We start from the raw sequence: 20,203 nt of genomic DNA, 5'->3' as shown, positions 1-20,203 counted from the left end.
CACAACAACTTTACATCACAGTATTGTGCATTCAGACAACATGTATCATCATTTTCATTGTATCTTTGAAAATTTGTCTGTGGAAAACACAAGTACAGTAAAGCTTTTTATTACCAATGCAATGTACAAATCGTATGCAAAAGCAGAGAGCATTTTATGATAGTCTGTATAATTTTTTCACAGTCAATAGAGAGTCTCAAGTCTATGTATCCCACCCAAATTTACAAGCACCTTTCTTAGATTTATCTTCTTAAAAGGAATAACAATCTCTATCCTGTTACCTTCCTCAACATTACAATAATTTTCACTTTAAGAACTTGCCTGTACGTTCCTCAACATGTGGTATAGCTGATGAGAGAGAAGAACTTTTTAAAATGTATTCTGTTCATAAATCCATGCAGCTTGAAAAGAATATGGAGATTTTTTTTCTCATAACAAATAAATCAGTCTATGAATTTTATAGGAGAAAAATAAGTAACATGAGTAATCAAGCTCTAATTATTAACTTATGTTGGCTTTAAAATTTCAGTCTATATATGATGACGTGATTATTTTGTGTAATAATTTGCATCACATTATGAACAGAGTAAAATGAAATTGAAATTAGCTCATTAAATAAGGCTACATTTCCCTAGCTAGGCATGGAAGGGGAGGAAGACTGGTCATTGGGGCATGAACTGGAGCTCTAGAAGCTGAGAGACCAGCATGATCTCAGATCCATCCTGCCCTGCTGCAAATGTGTTCTAGAAGCTATGGTAAAAAGACATCTGCCTTCTTTTCATCCTCCTCCAGCAGCTCTAAGGCAGATAGCAACAACAGCACATCAGCTCATCTAGCTATAGGCTCAGGCAGCAGCTGTCTGGCACAACTTTCTCTTCCCAGAGTACTCAACTCAGCTGCAAGACCACACATAGCACAAAGCCACTAGTGGTTTCACTCTCACACCATGACCAAGATGCACATAATTTCTAGGAGGGTGGGGATGGGAAATAAGGAAGGGATGCAAAAAAGGAAGGAAAAAAGTGGGGGAAGGATTAAGACAGTAAAAAGAGAACAAAGAGAAAGTTCAGGAGGGAGAGAACAAAAAAGAGCACATGAGGAGGAAGGAAGGAGATGTAGGAACTGTCATGGGGCCTGGAGTGAGAAGACAACAGGGACACCCATCAGCTAGACTGTTGGAGTTTGGGTTCTCTCTCCAACAGGGTTTGGGAACCACTAGAATTAGTCATTCGGTTTTAGTGATAGAAAAAAAAAACTTTATCAGAAAAGTATACATGACATCTTGATTTATGAATATAGAGTTTCACAAATTGTAGATGATTCATAAAGCCATGGGTCAAAATTGGGTATCTTTAAGCACACAAGAGTGAAAACAAAATAACCAGTATAATGGGTACATTGGTAAACCTACTGACTTTATTTGTTCAGTACCACAACCACCCTGAGCTGTAACCTTCTAGGTCTAAGAGGGGGAGGTGCTATTAGGCTGTTCTCTGTGAATAGAGTCTGACCTTTAAATCCACTTCTCCCCTTTGTCTGAAATAACTGACGTCTTAAGACGTTCAAGACATGCCACAAAGCCCATCTCTTTCCCGACCCTTTTCAAAAGTGGAGATGCAGTGAAGATGGAAATCTTGGCATCGAGGGCTGGGATCAGTGGTGGGAATATGTGTATGGGTTTTTGTTCCTCCTTTTGGTTATGGGGAGTGTGCTGCATTTTTAGCAAATTATTATGATTGCATTTTAATAAATGGCAAAGACACTGAGAGCCCTCGAGCCGTCAAGTGATGCATGCCTAAACCTGATGAAAAGATTTTTTCTAAATGCATTTTGTAATTATGGGTAACCATACCAAGTGCTTAGAAGCAACAAATATTTAAAAATAACCTTTCATATCTACACTTTTTTCAAGTGGGTTTATAGTTTATCACTGCCCTTCAGATCTCTACATATAAAAATGCTACTGTTATAATGCCTCAGCAATTTATCCTCATTTTGCAATGTGAGTCCAGAACACATTCATGTAAGATGCTGCAATGATTAAATTGTTATAAAATTGGAAACTACAATGGGTTATGGCTAAGTATAAAGGACTTTGTGAGAAAATGCCACATTAATTTACTGATTTAATAGAAGTTTTTAAGAACACTGATGATTTGGAGTCAAGCAGCTCATTAATATTTTAAATCCCAGAGGCTAATGTAAAATGAGGCTACAGAGTGAATCACTATGCAGCAATTGGAACCTAGACTCACCTCTCAAGTGAGCTGCAGGTGCTTTTTGTTACTGGTACCTATGAACAGAGAAATGAAGATGTAATTATATAGCATCATTGCCTAATTAACAATGTAAATTGGTTTGTACTTCTATTAAGTTTTCCCGTTTGAATATATAATGCTAAATTATGAAAATGTGTGATTGTTTGTTTTACTCTTAGCTCTCATTTGCAGTGGATGTTCTGGCAATCAGAAGAATTTCCATCCTGTTTTTGCTGTGCAGGGAGCAGGAGTTATTGTACAAATCATGAGACTGATCTTCCAAAATGATAGGAACCTCTCCAAGGTGCTGAGCATTTTCAACTCCCATTAATATGGCTTTGGGCCTTTTTGGTGCTTTCACAGCTGTGCATCAGCTCACGGTGCACATCTGGTTCTCCATCTTCAAAAGAAATCAAAATATTCCCTCTGCAATGTCTGGGAAAGATAAAACAGGCTCTGTTCCTCACTAGTGTTTCCATTTTGGACTACCTACTTCATTTAAAGCAATACAGCCTCTCCCTAATCTCTATGCACCCTAGTCTGTGCACCCTTGACTGCAATTTAGCTCTTTTACCCACTTGTACTTATACTGATAAGGCAGTGTTGTCTCATGGATAGAGCACTGGACCTGAACTCATGATTCCTGGGTTCTATTCCTGACCTCTGCCAATGGCCTGCTGGGTGCCCTTGGGCAAGCCATTTCCCCATCTGGGCCTCAGTTTCCTCATCTATAAAATGGGGATAGTGATACTGACCTCCTTTATAAAGCGCTTTGAGATCTACTCATGGAAAGAAGTAGGTGCTATTACTGAGATTATTAAAAAGCCTACTACCCAATTGGAAGCTACTCCTACTGTGAGACTTAATGTGTGGAGCTCTTCAAATTGATGGAACTACTATGTGAGTCTTTGTTAGAATGTTCCCTGGACCATCTATCATTGGAAACCACATTCCTAGTAGCAGCCAGATCAGCTTGAAGAGGATCAAGCTCCTAGCAGCTTACTCATCACAGACAGTGTTCCATAAGGGTCAGGCGTCAGGCAGTTCTTTACCAGCACATCCAACTTTTATCCATGGTTGATCTCCCTTCACTTCAGCCAATCAGGCAATTTACCATTGTTTTCCCCCAGGCTCACTCATTGTCAGACTAGGGTGCATTGTATAAATGTGAATCTCAAGCATTCAGAAATCATGAGTCAGGTCCCCAAATCATGAGACTGGCCTAAATATTATCATGTGATTTTTAATGCATTTTCATAGAATCATAGAAATGTAGGTCTGGAAGGGACCTTAAGTCATCAAGTCCAACCCCCTGTGCTGTGGCAGGACCAAATAAACTTAGACCACCCCTGACAAGTGTTTGTTCAACTTGTTTTTAAAAGCATCCAATGATGGGAGGTTTCACACCTCCTTTGGAAGCCTATTCCATTATTACTTTTTGGATTTAGCTTCTCAACCTGATGGTCAGGGCTGGATTCTGCTCACCTACACTGATGTAACACCATTGGGAGCTCAATTCAGAAGGGTAGTTCTACAATCATTGTTCAATTAAGATTCCCCCCCCCATCTACCTCTGTTGGATTTAGGGACTTCTTGTTAATCACAGAGTGGGGATCCATTCAGACACTTCTCAAAGAAGAAAGAACAGTTGCTTACATATCATAGTAACTGTTGTTCTTCAATATGATGGTCTGTATGGATTCACTCTTCCCCACCATCTTTTTATGCTATTTGGAGTCTCAAAGTAGATTCTTGATTTAGTGGAAGAAAATGTGGGCCAGTGCTCCTTTGTATCACCAGATGGACATATTAGGACATAGGCAGTGTGTGCAGGCAGTTTCAATGCACACGGCCATCCAGAAAGGTCTGTGCTTGCATACCAAGATATGCATCACATATGTATGAATCTAGATCTATGCACACTGCCTTGCTGAAGAGCCACAGTTATTGTGGCAGTGGTAATCAATCCATTTTTTTTCATAATCTTCAGCACTAAGAGGCACATTCCTCCCTGGATGTACATGAACATGATTCCTGTTGACTTATATAGCTCCCACTAATTTAACATGTATGTGCATCTGAAGTCAAAATTTAGACAAAACAATGGGTTATGCCATTTCCTGTATGTGTTAAAACTGAGGCCAAGAAGGTGGTGTAGCAGAATGTAATGCCCAATATAATATAAGAGATAGTCACATAGAGAAAATTGAAAGGTCATAATGTTACCGAATTTCATTTGGCTAAACCCACTTTTGTTAGTTTGAAATTAAACCAGGCTAATAGTCAGGCAGCCTATGAAAGTAGAAAATAACAAAGGGCAAGATACTGTATTCTGTTATCAAGAAGGATAATTCAGATACTTCATCTTTGTGACAAAAGTTAAATAAGATGAGAAAAAAAGAATTACATGTCTTTTGTCAAAAGGTGCACCCAAAAAAATCAAACATACATAGTATTTTCCGGTCTTCAGGTTCTGTTCTTGTTGTACTCCTATAAATAGTGTGGTTGGGCTTTTTGCTACACGTGTATGTGTCTCTTTCCCTCTCCTAGATCGTACATGCAACTAACAAGAAACTATCTATATTTGAACTCAACTGACTTTTTTTTTCCAGTTTCTCAGTATGTCAGTTGAGAAGGATGTTGAAGTGTTTTCAGGATTTTGTTTTTGTTTGGTAAACAATTTTTTTCGGCTTTCATTACATCCAAAACATGTAGCATACTGTAGACAGTGCTTTTGTTAGGGTCAATCAGTAATACTCAACTCTAATCTTCTTATGCAGAACCTGAAATAATCAGTCATGGATGATGTCTTAAATATAATGTAGCTATTTTAAGCACTAGAATCACAATTATAGTAATATAAGATGATAAACTGGAAAAGGAAAACACAGCCTCTGACTTGAAACAAATTCAGCAATACATCTTTTATACAATGTATATCCCATATGTAACCTTCAAAATTGTCTTCATTAGCTTATCTTAATTAATCCTAGGAATTAACAAGTTTATACTAGTTCACTATATGGTTTTATACGTCAATGGCATATTTGATTTGTGGGCAGCTCCTTTTGAGGACTGACTAGTATAACTCACTTAGTTTTGTTGTTTTCTTTCAGAATAAAGATGTACTTTCTTACCAGCTGCCAATGCTGCAAACTCAATACACACAGCTTTTGAAACACCTGTAATGAAAAGACCCTTAATGATGGGGTCCAGAATTGCCTTGATGTAGTGTTGAAGGCCTCAATATAACTCTTGTTCAAAACTATTGATTTCTGGATGGGAATCTTTGTGATATGAAGAACCAGTGTTACAGAGCCTTGAAAAGCATGGTTCAATTCTGCTAACAATTCCATTTTATCAAAACTTTTAACTTAGTTCTTACATTGATTTGTTGACCAAGTCCAAATTATCTGTATTGCTTTGTCTACAAGCTTGGTTAAGAACATTAGAACTAGATCAATGAAAACACAAAGGTTGGGAAGAATAGCCTTTTTTTTTTCTTTTTTGATGATGATAAAATAACTATTTGTAATTCTACAGTAATCTCAAACATTGTGAGCTTGGCTAGAACCATTATTGGAGTTCACATGCTATTTTATAGCTATTGTAAAGGAAAAAAATTTACAGGGCTGATACAAAATTCCAAAGGGAAAATACTGGGGCAGTTGGGGTGGGCGTGGGGGGGGGGGCTGTAGAAAGCACACCGCATGAAACAAAAAATATATAGACAATGAAAAAGAGAAGCAAGATAAAAATTCATTTATGTGAATTTTTTTTGCAGGTGTTAAATGACATTCTCTATTTGTAATACATGCACTAAAATCCTGGATGATCTCCCACTCCTGAACACTCACCTGGTCACTATACTGGACCAGTATCTTGTGGCTTGGCAAAGATTAGGCACTGTTTCTGGATCTGGACCATTAAGCACATGCGTGAGGTACAGACCCATGTCTGACACCCATCTTTGACTATGGGATCCCCACTATCGATTGCCCAGCCAGAAACTACTGCTGGCACACCTAAGCCTCTGCAATAGCTGTTGCTTGCTCACAGCATTCCACAGAAGCTCTGGACCTCTAGGGTCTACTGTTTGTCTCTTGTAGAACTATGTATCTGTGTGAGCAAGTAACACACAGTCTGCAAAGGAATTTATCAGAAAATAACAGAGTTCTCACTTTTTGGTTGGGTACAGCAAAGTCGGATACCTTATTCTGTTTAGCAGCTAAAGCAGGGAGGGAGTGCACTAGAACATAGGGTCTCCCCTTCCTAGGCAGGTCTCTCAACAGGTAAACAATTACAGCAAGCATTTATACCTTTTGTTACAGACAATAATAAGCAACAGCTGCATTTTGTTTATACATAGGTCATCCTGATATCTTGTTTTTCTCAATTATTTAGTCTACATTTTGTATTATCTACACAAGGTTGAAACAACTTCTCACACAGTTCTTTTCCACTCGCCTCGCACAATCCTCGCTTCTACAAATCTCACGTTATTAGGGTTACAGTTAGCCTGACTCTTGCTAACAAACTGTCATGCATTGCAATCCCCTTCCTGTCAGTTCCTTCTCTGTTTCCACAAATTTCTAAACACACACACACACACTTTACTCATACCAAGAAAAATAACAAACAACTGCATGTAAGACCTTGCCTCAGGTTTGTTTTTTTCCTCTTCCTGGGAATATTCTGGGCCTTAATGTCTGTCAAAGTCCAGAATTCTTTCACATGCTCTCCTATTGTCCACCCTTGTTTTGTGGTTCTGGTCCTGATCCTGGTCTCTCTCTCTCTCTCTGTTTAAGAACACACCCAACACTCCTTCCCTCCCCCCTCCAAGTTTTGGTCCTTAGGTCTGGTCTCCATTACAGATTTACATCCACTCCCCCTCACCCCTGAGTGACATAGTTATGCTGACCTAACCCCTAGTATAGACAGCGCTATGACAGCGGGAGAGCTTTTCTCCTTGACATAGCTACCACCTCTTGGGGAGGTGGATTAACTACATGGACGGGAGAGCATAGAGCATCTTCATTAAAGCACTACAGCACCACTGACCTGCCCTGAGTCCTAGTGTGAGACCTCATAATGCATTCATGTACACAACCTCCTCCCTTTCAGAGGGGTGGAGCAGAGGATTGGTCATTAGTAAATCAATAGTCCATCTAGTGAGTCTCCATTGTGATAATAGGGTAAGTTTATTTAATTGCTGATGGTCCTTAATGTCTGTCCCATTTGGATGCAGCACCCAGGTGCCAGTCCTCTCCCTTAATACAATAGATATTATGAAGATGCAGTGTAAGACAACCAGAAGGATATAAACATACAGAGAGTTTGTAATATAAACCTATGAGTTCCAGATTGATATAGACAGATTCCCAAACTGTCCAAGCATATCACAGACTTCTTACTTTTGAAAAGACAGTCTCATTTGAATCAATAGGAAAACTGCATGAAATAATTTACTTCCACACCAGAGATGGCCTTTGGTTTATTTTACTTTTAAAAGGTATTAAGATTTTAAAAAATCTGTTTTGGGTCTGGTGTTCGTGACAAAAAGTAATTTCCAACTGATGGCTTAATGCAAAATTACTTTGGTGGTCTGATTAAATTTCTTAGTGGACAGCTAAATATATCATGATACCTTCCAAAACTGACACTAATTGGCATCCTCGTCAGCAGTCAGAGCAGAGAGGGCAAGAAAAAGGAGGCACCCAAGGGGGTGGTCAGGTGGCAGCTGGCCCTGTTACAAGCATTTTTTGACAGAAAACTGTTCAATTGAACATTTTCCCACCACCTCTACTCCTTCCATTTGATTTGTCATATGGAAATAATTCCTCCCACTTTTTCATACAAAATATCTGCATGGAGAAGCTCTTGTATCTCCCCAATGCAAGAAATCCAGAAGGGACACTTCTTGTGATCTGAAGGGGCATTCTCACCACATTGTCATTCACCTTTATCAGTTCAAATTCCTTGACTTTTCCTTGGACAACAAACATTACTAACATGTGGGACCCCTGTTCAGCCTGTGAAGTAGCCTGTGTGGTGTTCAAGCTGATGGACTCAATCATCCTGAGAGGTCTAGTAAGAACAAAATTGCCTCATTAATAAAATATTTTATTCCAAATATGTTTGTAATCAGATAAAAACATAGGGCTAGAGTGGTTTGCCTTGCACAGGTGTTCAATAACTAGAATTGGTTGTGCCATAGAATTGCACAACCAGAATTCCAGGTGCTAGTCACAGTGTTGACAACCACATTTGACTGTTCAAAGACAGCCAGGCAAGTCCTCCTTCTCATTAACTTCAAGACTAGGGCCAATGCAGAGAGAAGCATACACTGAACAGTGTGAAAGGGTTTAGCAGTGGCCACTCTGACGTTTTCAGGACACCTGGAGTGCCTCACCACTGAGGCAACCAAAATGCCTTTGAGGCTTGCTGCTATAGCAGATTCTATCAGCATCCCTACTAAGGGAGGCTAGGCATTAACAGTCACAGTAGAGGCTATAATGTTTGCAAACTTTTTTTTAATAAAAATTGCTCTTCTGCAAGTGTGTGATTGTTTTCTCCCTTTTGCAAACGTTCTAGTGTTTACACACACACACACACACACACACACACACCTCCCTGCTTGGCTATTCATTATTGTGCGCGTCTCTCATTTAGAAGTGACCTTGTACAAAACTAATATCTTTGATGTACCTTTATGTAAATGCATCAATATAGGTAAAGGATAAAAGTAATAAATAAAAAGCCAGCCAACAATACAGATAAGATGTAGATTAGTCTGTTTTTCTTTATCTATTATTTCTCTGTTTGTAATCTACTCACAATGGAATAAACAAATGGTCCTAACTTTGCTTTTGTAATTGTCTCTGCTTTTACTTAGTAAACTGTTTGAGCGTTCCAGGCTAGCAGCGATTATAAGCATTATGTTATTTTAATGTAAATGTACAGCAAAGTGATGAAAGCAGGTCATTACATTTCAGTTTACATTATGAATATGTATTTCACTGTGAGAATTTTTTTTGACATATACTAGTTTACAAATATTCTGTTCATCCTGCTATTTAATTTGCTGTATGGGTGAAACCAGACATAGAAGCACATGTAGTTTCTTTTCCAGTATTTTGTTGGGGAAATACTAAATTTAATAAATTGTAATTCAGGTTTCACAGCAAGTTCCTGCATTTAATCTATGTGCTAAATTTTCAGAATGTACTTTGGGTAAATAGATAACATTCCCTGATAGTGTCATTTTATGGCTCAGTTTGGATGTGATAGAACCTACATTTCACTGAGGAACCATGATTTACAACATCTTTTTGCATTTATTTTAATGACTATTTTTAAAATGCTGCAAAATGTTCTGTATTCATGAATATTTTGCATAGATTTATGTAGATTAGGACACGTAGAGAAGAAATAAATACATGATTTATTTATTTATTTTTACATCTCACACTAGAAAATTGTTGAAGGCAAGTTATTCAGGTGTAGTTTTAACAGTGGCCTAGATTATCTCCTCCTTAACACCAAGGATCTGTGTCAGACTAATAGATGTGTTTTAGTTACATAGTGACACTATTCATGCTGCAAACATTTATTTTATGTCAGTGTTCCTTGGCCTGAACTATGAACTTGCAGTAGTGTTTTCTACTTTTAGCAGTTTGTACTTTGGGACAAACTCTTTGCATTAAAATGTTATATTTCTATTGTCACCTCTGTTTGCAATAAGATCACAATACTGTGCAATGTCAAAACAAAATGAATTTGAGTATTTAACAAGAGCTGTTAGCTATTATGAAATTATCAGTATCACATAACTTGCATTAATGCTACCCCACTTTATTGTAACAAATGCCATCTCTTGAAAAGTGTGGTAGGCCCCTCATGTGACTCTAGAGTATACAGTGTCCCACCAACACTTTGCAAGCTCTCTTACAGCTTCCCTCCATCTGAACCTCCAAAACCACTTCAGTAGTTCAAAGCGTAAGCTGCTGCCTTCATTATGCCTAGCTGTAGCCAGTGCATTATTATTCTCTCACTCTTTCACTAACTGTGGCCAACAATTAAAGAAATATTGCAGTCACAGACCATTTAATATTCTTAAAACCTGCATTTTGTAAAAATGTTTCTATGTAGAACTCATGTTATAATCCATCTTCCAATCCATCTTCAAGATTTGAGTTTAATTCCTGGCTTTGCCATAGACTGTGTCCCCGATCTCTGTGCCTCATTTCCCCATTTGTGAAATCAGGATAATGATACTTCCTTTCTCCTGCCCTTTGTCTGTCTTGTCTATTGAAAATGTAAGCTCTCTGGGGCACAGACTGTGTTTTACCTATGCGTATGTACTGTGGTTAGCACAATGGGGTCCCAATCTTGGTTGTGTACTCTTGGCACAACTCTAGGACTGGCTTATGTGCAGACACGCACCTATAATAAATCATCTTTTCTGAATTACACTGCAAAGGGCAGATTTTCAAAAGGGCCTGTACTGGGCCATGAGTTGGGCTTGAGCAACTCATGCGTACACAAGCTAGGGGTCAGAAAATGTACCCTTCCGTTCAGAGAAAGTGAGGCTGGAGAGGCTGCAGCAGGTTGCTCCTGCATGCTACTGAAGAAGCCTGGCAGAGAGGGGTGAACATAATTTCTATTATGGGTACATTTATAAATAAGTCATAAAGGGTTAATAATAGATGTTCTAACAAATGGTTAATCAACTGGTGTAGGGTCCAGCCTGTCAACAGGCTGTTTATTAACATGGTTTATAATCATCAACAATACCTTTATTGATGTAGTTATATCCATCTATAACACATCCTGTTCATAATTGGAACATACTTATGAATACAACTATTAAGAATGAATAACCCTTAACAGCTATGAAGAAATGTACCTATAAAATGAAGTGTTCTCGAGAGAGCTATTGGGTGATGGTTGCTGGAATGATTAGATACACACTCATTCAGATCCAATGGCTGAAAATCTCTACAGAAAGGGCATGGAGGGGATGTGGCTACTCTGGCTGGAAAAAGCAGCCACGAGAGCTGATGAAGGGTGACTTATGTACCCTGTTTCCTCTATATAGACTGCTGTAGAGTATTACACCCCTAAAGGATTTAGTGGAGGAGCTCTACTTTTCAGAAATAATTTTGATGCTGCTTTAATTGTTCTGAGGAGTTCAGACACTCCAATAATGATCCCTTCAGTGTCTGTAAATAAAAAAAGATAAATATTGACTGGTCATGCACTGAGAGCAACAAAAACCTTGGTTTATGATTTCACAGGATCTGCAGGAGGCCAGGTCCATCTGTGCAGATGCACTTGCATCCACAATGGTCCTGGGCCCTCAACCCTCTTCTCCAGCTCCCGAGCAGCATTTTTCCTCTAGGAAAGGTTATGACAAGGAGGAGGGAGAAAAATTGTTCTTCTTAACCTCTGAGGATAGGACAAGAAGCAATGGGCTTAAATTGCAGCAAGGGAGGTTTAGGTTGGACATTAGGAAAAAGTTCCTAACTGTCAGGGTGGTTAAGCACTGGAATAAATTGCCAAGGGAGGTTGTGAAATCTCCATCATTGGAGATTTTTAAGAGCAGTTAGACAAGCACCTGTCAGGGATGGTCTAGATAACACTTAGTCCGTCCATGAGTGCAGGGGACTGGACTAGATGACCTCTCGAGATCCCTTCCAGTTCTATGATTCCAAGAGTCACTAAATGCTCTAGTAATAACTTGATGGTAAAAGATGTCCAGAATATATAGGTCTTGAAGATGAAGGGTAAAGTGAGAGTCGGGAGCCACCAATGGTCAGTAAAGACTCAAAAAAGGAATATGCTTTTAGGTGAATTTGAAGAATCACTTGTGTGCAACACATGGGGAAAGCTGTTCTGTAGAATGCAACCAAAGTGCTAAAAGCCCTGACAATATTAGTGGAGAGGACAGGAAAATTATGTGTAACCCTAAACTGCCTGAACAAAAGTTGCAAACCAAGGAGTAGGGAGTTGATCTGTTTTTGCAAGGGTTTGAAATCAAATAGATACTGAAATGTATTCATTTGAGAAGAGTTGAGTAATTTTACAGCAGTTATATATTTGTACTTAAAATGTGGACTGTAGTATGATGGAGTCTAGTTATACAGCCATTAGAACAGCAAGGAGAGAGTTGCAATAATCAAATTAAGACTCTTAAGGATAAGAGTGAGTGAGGCTAGATAGTCAGTTGGGATATGGGCAGTAGTGCAGTTGAGACAGGTCTTGAAGATATAATGGTTAAAGGGTAGCTGAGGTTCAAGCTTGACTCCAGGGCACATGCCAAATAAGAGATCAGCACAGCAGGAATGAAGGAGTGATTGAGGATGCATTCTTGCCTGGGGAAAGAACTTTGCCTTCTGCCTAATTTTTCAGAGAGCTGTGTGGGGTTTTATCTCTACAACTCCCATTAAATTTCACTGGAAGATAAGCCGCTAAACAAAATGCTGCACTACTTTGAAAATGTTCCTTTTGAGAGGTGTTCATCTACAGGAGATTTGAACAAAGCCAGGCATTAGTACTGGGGAGAGAGATAGGGGACAGATGTGGAGTTAACATGTGAATAACCAAAGATGGGACTGGATAAATTAAAAGATATGCATGCAGACCTGCACTACACAGGAATAATTTGTGTAATTCAACTCATCCAGAATTTAAAAAAGTGATACTTATTATATTGTTATAAGAAAGACATTTAAGTAGATATTTACATTGCTGTTATCCTAGACTTAGCATTAATCACTGCAGCACACATAAACCAGATACACATGTCTGTAAATTACAGGAAATTTTGAAGGGTTGGAGCTAGATATTTGAATAAGGAAAACCAACACAACTAGCAGCTACATACCACTAATCAAACATTACATGAGCTACTGCTTTTGTGCTGGGGCTCTTCATAACCTGATAGAGATTGACAGAAAGATTTCTTGAAGTTATATTATAAATTTGATTACACTGCTAATAATTTTATGGATACTAATTAACTGTGCCATTTTTGGCAATGTGCTAGAATTCTTCTTTAATAAGTTTCAAAGTTTCAAACTCTCAGATCAGCCAACCAGAAATTTCTGAATACATGGTTATATGAACACATTCAAAGTCAAGCAAGCAGTGATTTTTTTATTTACACATACATTTTTATTAGAGATCTATTTACCCAAATTTAAAAAAAATGAAAAGCATAAATTGAAGCAACTGCATTATCCACATTCAAAACTACTCCAGCTAAGATCCTTAGAGTTTATCTGAGGTTTTCAGTATTCCAAATGACTTTAGGTTTGAATTACTGACGTGTGTAGTTGTGCTTCTGGCTAACAAGATGCTGTTGCTAAAGGGCAAACTTGCAGTGCTGTGTGCAATGGATTTGACAAAATGTAACTCCCCTTGTTAGAACTATGCCTTTAATAAGATAGACAAATACTAAAAATATGCCCTATTATTATTGTTTTTAAACTGAGCACCACAGATGTGTGACCACTTTACAGGCCTTTTACGCCTAAGCTGTCTTCTGATCTTTGAAATTTGCTGTACCATGTGTATATACTCCTTGAGCTAATTGCTGTCCTGACTTACATTGCACACAATCCCACTGAAATCAATGGGCTTGCAAGGGAAAACATTAGTGCTCTTTATTGTACAATGTTCAAGGGGTGTGGAATGGTTTGCCTTTCAAATCTAGTGTAAGGTTTTGGGATTCACATATAAGTCTCATTTCCCTGCTCATAAGCTGCTAACACTTCTTTATTAATAGGAGAGTAATCAAGTCAAGACATTAGAGTTCTGACTTGAAAAAAGTGACTCCATCCCATGTAAAATTAAATTTCAGTTTTTATTTAAAATGGGCTCCAAAGACATGGCCACCCATAATGCTATTGGAGTATGCTAAATGAATGTTCTGTCAAGCGATGTTGATTTATTTGTAGAGTACCTCAAGTGTACGCAGTGCACGCGTGTGCGCACACATGCACACACACAGTGTCCTGCTCCAAGAAGACTGTTTCTCTATCCATTCTGACAAAGGGTCACAGACAAAGTTGGAGACATCGTTGTAGCTAATCTTCATAAGTGTGTTTTGATGAGGGATGTGAAGGAGAAAAGGGAGGTTGCTTAGAGCACTAGAAAGGAAAGGTAGTCCTGAGTAAGGAGGCCCCATGAATGAAATAGAGACAACTAAGTGTATATACGTCAAATTTGGTTTTTCAAAACCTCCTCAACCTATGTTTTGTTTTGCAAAACCAAACCCAAGAGCTGATTTGGACCCTGGTTGATTTTATCCTAAATGCCAAATTCCAGAGGTGGGGGAGGGTTCAGAAAAAGGGATTAGTGGTATACACCCCTTCAATAAAGAAGGCATAAGTACATGATGATGACAGAAAGGACAGTTGGGAGAGAAAGTTTGGAAGACTTGAGGGAAGGATTAGTTGAGGGCAGAATTGTCCAAAGCTTTAAAACTAGTACATATTTTTTTGCATGACAGCAGCTTTAAAAAATGTCTTAAAAGGATAGGTATTTTATGTCAAGTTTAAACCCAGAGAATATTCTATAGCTCATTTAAAAGACCCTAACAAAGGAAACATTCACAGAATATTCAGTACAGTGGACAGTGCTGCTAGGGCTATAGGCTTTTATTAATGAGATCTGTCAAATATTTATTAACCTTATTTTAACAGACCTATTTTAATACTATTGAGATCTTTGCAAAATATTGCTACATTTAAATATATATTTATGGTGATATAAAGAAATGCATTTCCCTTGACAGTATAACAAAATAAATATTTTCTCTGTTGAATAATTCATTGCAGATTGCTATTTAATATAAAATGTATCTATATTAAGTGAGACATATCTGTCTGTACATCTGTGTGTGCAACTCTGTCTACTATGTGTATCACAGATAGATGGTGCTAGACTTTTATACTTTGGGATACATTATATATTTCCCTATTAATAGACATCGCTGATGACTTTTACAACTACTGATTACTCCCAATGTACCGTTTTAAATAAAGCTATTTTTTCCCTCTCAAAACCTCCATATCTATTTTCCATTGCTGTTGACAACACCAGACATCTTGACACCTGGGCTTGCAAGCTGTGGCTCTTTTTAAATCTTTCTCCTATCTATAGATTCTTCTGTTGCTACACTTTACAAAGCCTACTTTTTGAAATCTTTAATTTTAATCCTCTCTTCTCTGATCTTCATGGTACCCACCTTGTCCCCTTTCCAGCTAATCCAAAATGTTACTGCCAAAATAATTTGTTGCCTGACTTTTCAAATCCCACTATTGGCCAGGTACTACCCTGCATATTTAACAGTAAGAGACTTGCAACCATATTCTGCATCACATGCACTACAGAACTATTTCTTTTTGACGTAATGTAAATGTTTCTAGGGAGTTTAGTCAGTCTGCAATGAGAATTTAAAACAGTATTACATTCCTCAAAAGTCTGAAGATCTCAAATACTTAACTGTTATGCAGAGGGAAGTGGGGAAGAGAAACATACCAGCTTGCATGAGGTACCTAGTGAAATCTGTTGCTGTCCTGGAGAATGATGCAGCTGCTGCCAGTGTCACTTTCTTTCCTCATCCTCCAAAATAAATCTTTATTTTGGGCTACTATTGTTAGTCTTTCTTAAATAGGGAACATATATTAGACAAAAAATAACAAACTGGAAACACAAAGATGCTTCCACGCAGCATAAGTTCTTGCTTTGTCTACTTTTTGTTTACCCTGTTCTGTATGGAACTCTAAAAAGCACACAGACACCTAGTGTCTGAATAATATTCTACAAGTAGAATTGGTCAAAAAAGGCCTTTCACTTTGTATTTTCAGTATTTGTTGGGTAAATGTTTCTTGATAAGCAATAGCAACCACTGAAGCCTCCAGTGAATTATATTCCATGCTCGTTGCATACAAGATATTTCCACATATGCAGGCTAAAATAATATTGTCTCTTACTTTGAAAAAATGATATTAGAAGCCCCTTAATTCATTAAGTGAACATAAGTTGGTGTTCTGCCTTGCCTAATAAATTGTCCACCACTCTCAGTGATGAATTGTGCTTGGAACCAGTCGTACAATGTGTATTCAAATATTTTTAGGCACATGAAATTTTGAACTTTTTTTTTCTCAGCATTCATTAAAATTCAAGAACTCCATGTTTGCACACTATGGCCCTAATAATACAAAGATTTTTACCCATGCCAATTCTCACTGAGTTCATAGGACTCCACATGGGCATAAAGTTCTGCTTGCTGAATACTTTCAGAACTGGCTCATGTTAAGTCAACATATCATTTCAAAACTCTTGCTGCAACAGAATTCAAGAATGGTTTGGATGCCCTCAAAATTAATGCCTGAAGATTCAACTTTTTGAGATAATTATCCAGTGTATGTCTAGCAGCAGAATTCTGGAACTGTTACTGGTTTTCAGAGCACGAGTAATGCTAGCTGATAGAAAATACAACTTGCTTTCCCATAGCAAGTGTGGAACCTGCTGCTAATGGTAGACAAATTATACTGAGAATCAGACATATCATGGCATCTTACAGTACTGTGATAGTTTCAGTGAGTGGCAGCCACTGTTTCTAGCAATCTACCTATCTCTAGCTATCTTTTGCTATTCTTCTACTGCTATTTAGTATCTAGGTGTAAAATACATTCATAATGTTTTTGTTTTATTTATAGTTTTTCATGGTTTCTATATTCTGCTGTTTTCCTTTCTTTTATTAAAAAGTGTTCCTTTTCAACTAGGCAATATTTACATACTCATAATATGGGTTAATGAGTTTTCAGACTTGTAACAGCTCTTATTTTACCTTAGTTGAAGGATCCTACCAGATTTGATGATCTTTTTTATAGAATGCCATTTAAGAATATTATTAAATTACAGTATTATCAGGTCAGCTCTGGATAGACAAAGTAGATTTAGCTTCCTCAAGTGGTAGTGGAAGATATACTGCTTCATTCTTCAATGCTCTGACCAGCTATTTTAAAGAAAGATTGCCCATTTTAGTGTTCACTGATCTGAAAAAGGCTTTATGGTATAGGAATAATAACTTCCTCAAACAAATTTAGCTCCTCATTTTTTATTTTATTTTTTGGCACTTCACTGCTTACAATGCCATTCAAGACTCTTCAACATGCCAATGTGTTTGATTGTAATTGTAAAGCAAAAATGGTATAGAATCAATTTGCTATCAATGTGTATGTAGCTTCTAAATATTACAAAAACTATCTATTCTATTTCTTGTATATAGCCTGCTTATTTAATTTGATTTTACAAATAATATTTCAAATCATTAGAAGATTTGCTCAATCTGCTGTTTTATATGATGGCTACTACAAAATTTCCTGTCTCCTGACCATGTTTTCCCAATATTTTATTAATCCAGTAAATGTATGCAATCAATATTTCCACTATTTTATACACCAGATAATTCCACAAGGAGAGAGAATTTTGGGGTAAATTATTTTGCAAAACATAGAGTCCTTCATTCCTTCTGACAGCTCAAGGTTGGTTTGTTTTTTAATGCCATATCTGGGGGCTTCATATCATACAGTTATCTTACTAAGCTCTTACAAAGATAATAGGCACTAATAATATTCCTAAAAGGCATTTCCATATTGTATACATTCTCAGCAGACTGCAGAGGGTTCATATGTCTGATCTATCGCTGGACAGGGGTCTGATCAACAAACTGTTAGTCACTTAAATAGTCTTATTACAGTCAAACAGAAAAGTGTGAAAGAGACTTGCAAGACTGGGCCCCAAAACCAAAACTTTCTAAACAGCATGTCTTTAGGCACTTAAATTGATATATAGCCTTCACTATTGCCAACTCTCACACTCTTATCACAAACCTCACACAATTTAGTGTGTTTTTTTCCTTAAAATCCCGACTCCTGGAGATAGGTGATTAGGTAATGCTTTCAACTTTCATTTTATTTTATTTTTTTAAGAAATTTTCTAGCTTAGTGGTTGGAGAGAGAAACATGTCAACTTTAATGCTAAATATAAAGAACCCCAATTTATTTTTTAAAATCTCATGATTTTAAATTTAGTCTCAGGATTTCAGGGGCCTGATTCATAATTTTTCTGTTGTCCAGGGCTGGTAATATTGGGCCTGATTTTCAAAGGTGCTGAACAGCCACAGCTCCCATTGATTTCATTATCAGTCCCAGGTAAATACATAGTTAGGTAAATAAATGTGGATGTACACATCTAACTTTAGGTGCCCAAATTTGGAAATCTGGTCTCTGTGCCCAAATCATGGAACAAACGTAGCTTAGTTGCCTGTATGCATGGGGAGCTGCAAATGACCTTTCCCTGCAATGTTATCACTGCTGTGGTTCTTTAAAATCATTTTTAGATTTTCTTCCTTTTCAACCTGAGGCTTAGTCATTTTATGAACAGTGGCTTCATTACTGAGGAAAAGACAAAATCCCTTTATTTTTTCTTAACACTGTAGATTTCCTACCCAAAGATCAATTCAACTGAGCCTTAACACAGCCAGTGCTCTACAGTTATGTTACTGAATTTGTCCTGATTTTAAAAAGCATCCATTCTAATATTTATGTATCTTAAATATGACTTTGTTTAAATATATTTATTTTGTCATTGCAGTGTTTAGACAAACGTATCTTTATCTTCATTACTTTTTTCACATATTTCTTAATCAGTCACCAAAAAGCTATTTTTTCTTTTATAGTGCCTTTGTATAATGATAATTATTCTGTTCTTGTTATATCTTCTGTCCTGTCTTTATAAAGAATTATTTACACCCACAGAATTGTTAATAATCCCAATTTTGCAATTTATCAAGATTCCTAAATATTTACCTAAATAGTGGAGATTTCTTGGTTGCCCTGAGCATGCTTTTTATTAACATTTCCTACCTTTCTTCCTCTTGGATTTCTGACTGAGTTTCTACATTATGTATCATTGCCATCTAATTGGTTTAATGGCTTGTAGGTTTGAATGATAATTCCCCAATATGCTGTAACTACCTTTTTCTTTAAATTATGTGATATTGAAATAGGAGCATCCTTAAATTCACACAGAACACTCATAGTGCTCAAAAATGATGAGAGAGAGATTCTGCTTCTAGTTACAGCAGTGTTAGTCCACAGTAACTCCATTGATTTCATTGTTTACACTGCTATAAGAAAGAGCAGAATTTGCCCCACCATATGTCTCAGGCTTCCTAGTCTCCTGAAATGCAAAATTCTTGCAGTTCATGCAATCTGAATGAAGAATATGTGATAATAGAGAACCACAACATGGATTAGGGGAGATTTCTGAATCAAAGCCTTGAAGCTAGAGCTGTGCAAAACTCCTAGGTTTCAGTCTGCAGAGTTTCATGTAGACTTTTTCTCTTGCTTTGAATTATATGAGTTTGAATACCCTGACTTTTAGACTTTGAAACAGCTCCCCCGCAAAAAAACCCTACATGAAAAACTGTTGATTTGCTTGCTTTTACATTCATCCCGAAAACAATTTCACATAGTGGTGACATACCATCTTTTCAGACTGTTAGTCCTTTAGGGCAAGGACCAGAATACTCATACTGTCAGGGCTCAAATAGATAGTATTAGTAAACCCTAAATCAATCCAGCTTCACAAAAAAGTTTTGTGAACCATGGTATTTTTTTTTTTACAAACCTGAATTGAATATGTAATGAAACACAGACCCACATATGAATTTTGTGTCATTCACTGCAAAAATTTCAAACATCTTTTGTACAGCATTATTCTGCAGATACAATCTGACGATCATACTACACCTAGGCTGTCTCCCAGAGACTCTAGTTGAAGTTTAAGGAGGAAAGACTAACATTTTGATTTTGGTGGTTGTATGTTTATACTTAGGCGAAGTCTACACCACAGAGTTAAGCCGA

At 37.4% G+C, this 20,203-nt stretch overlaps 1 long non-coding RNA gene across 2 annotated transcripts in view; it reads right to left on the bottom strand.

The window, feature by feature from the left end:
- Positions 1-321: 321 nt before the first annotated feature.
- LOC120408234 overlaps positions 322-20,203 on the bottom strand; it is an 88,676-nt gene continuing 68,794 nt past the window's right edge. For both annotated transcript variants that reach the window (XR_005600554.1, XR_005600555.1), the window contains exons 4-6: positions 5,396-5,440; positions 2,256-2,293; positions 322-348 (exon numbers count right to left, since the gene is read on the bottom strand). This is a non-coding gene — a long non-coding RNA (uncharacterized LOC120408234). The remainder of the gene's footprint in view (positions 349-2,255; positions 2,294-5,395; positions 5,441-20,203) is intronic.

Source organism: Mauremys reevesii, linkage group 6, assembly GCF_016161935.1.
Source record: "Mauremys reevesii isolate NIE-2019 linkage group 6, ASM1616193v1, whole genome shotgun sequence".
NCBI lineage: Eukaryota > Metazoa > Chordata > Testudines > Geoemydidae > Mauremys > Mauremys reevesii.
The sequence above is the reverse complement of the archived record's forward strand: the minus strand, read 5'-3'. Positions and strand labels throughout refer to the sequence as shown.